Consider the following 1,957-nt stretch of genomic DNA (forward strand, 5'->3'; position numbering starts at 1 on the left):
CATCCAACAGCAGAAACACATTAGCATATTAGGCCACACCCCTGACAGCACAGCTCATTAGCATATCAGGCCACACCCACACTCCCCGCCTGCGGGGAGCCCAGACAAGGCAGTTTAAACTGGCCCTTTGACAGGCTGGGGAAGGCACAGGGAGGCATTTAAATGCCTCCCCGACCCTTCCAGGGCCCCCCCGTCCACCCGTCTTGGAGTCGCTGGGGGGGGGTCGCTCTCCAGGCCTTCCCTCTGTAGCCACGCACACAGAGGTTTTGGCTGTAGTGGGCGTGGCCAACTCTGAAGCCAGCCGGAACTCCGTTCCTGTGCGTTCCTGCCCAGAAATAGCCCTGCTATTCCCCTCGTCACAACAGACACCCTGTGAGGTAGGTGGGGCTGAGAGAGCTCTTTCCAGAACTGGCCTTTCAAGGACAGCTCTTGTCAGAACTATGGCTTGCCCAAGGTCACACCAGCAGTTGCAAGTGGAGGAGTGGGGAATCAAACCCAGGTCTCCCAGATTAGAGCCCGCGCACTTAACCATTACACCGAACTGTATATGATGAAGGGAGCTTTGACTCTTGAAAGCTCATATCCCCCCCCCCAAAAAAAAACCCCTCTTATTGGTCTCTAAGATGAGACTGGACTGTAATATAACTCTCTGATAGTTCATGAAATTTCACTTGAAATTTACGTCTCCCTGCCCCTTACATTGTATCCGTAGAAATCACACTGAGGAGTCTTTGCATGAGCATGCAGAAACAGCACTGTTGACAGACAGACAGACAGACGGGAATATTTGCTTTTCCCAAAGAGAGTCACTCAGAGATTAAGACTGGTGTTTTGAGATAGTCCCCATATGTAGTTTTGGAAATGGGTAAGTTTTAATGCTCCCTCTAAACTGTGGGGTCTTGTGAGCAAAAATCCTACTGTGTGAGCGACTGGCATTAAAGTTGTGAGGGAGCGATTTGGCTACTGCATACATTAGTTTGCTCTGGAGCCCTCCTTCCTGAGCTGAGACAAAAATGTGTGAGCTGGAGGCTAAAAAACCTGCGCGTTAGCTCACACTAACTCAGCTTAGAGGGAACACTGGTAAGTTTCATGTCCATCTCAGTTCCGTCTGACGCATCTCTCTCTCACACAGAGAATCGCCTTATACTGAATCAGATTCTTGGTCCATCAAGGTCAGGACTCCCTACTCAGACTGGCAGCGGCTCTCCAGGGTCTCAGCAAAACAACTGTGTGCTGAAATACCCGCAATAGTCAATGTACAGAAAGAGACTTCAGCAAGGTGAAACACATATGTAATCAGCAATAAATCTGTACATAAAGTCCATCATAGGAAACATAGAAGCCCACAGAATGCATAAAGTCCAAAGTAGAAATTCAACACTTTTCCTAGATAGTATACAGTGTTTCAGGCTTCTGGTCCTTCCTCAGGAACAAAGAGTTATAGAAGTACAAAATACAATAATACTTATCAACAATATAGCTAAATAAATCCCAACATTGCACAAAAATCATATTAAAAAACAAATTATCACTGTTATACATAGTCTCATACATCTTACCCACAATAGAAACTCTCATTCCAATTTCTTTACAAGACAATATTGTTCAGTTTCTCTGTAAAAGAGAATAACTCCTTAGAATAAAGAATTTTTAGCACAATATAACACAATATGTGGACCACAAAACCACCAATATATACTCACTTATGGGCCAGGTCTCCTAAGCTTGAAAGTGCTCCTCTCAAGGTTAACAGGACCAAAAATGCCTCAGAGTATTCAGCCTGCTAGGCCTGCTTTATGAGTTACATTAAGTGCAGCTGGTTGTATCCTGCTGAGCTTTAAAGTTGCAGTACCTCCTATTGCATAAATACTAAAGCAATAGGAGTTGCCATCTCCAGGTGAAAGATTCCTGGAGGATCAAACCTATTAAGCCTGTGATATATATCAAAACCAGTTAT

The sequence above is a fragment of the Gekko japonicus genome, unplaced genomic scaffold, assembly GCF_001447785.1.
Source record: "Gekko japonicus isolate JY-2015 unplaced genomic scaffold, Gekko_japonicus_V1.1 scaffold1480, whole genome shotgun sequence".
Lineage (NCBI taxonomy): Eukaryota > Metazoa > Chordata > Lepidosauria > Squamata > Gekkonidae > Gekko > Gekko japonicus.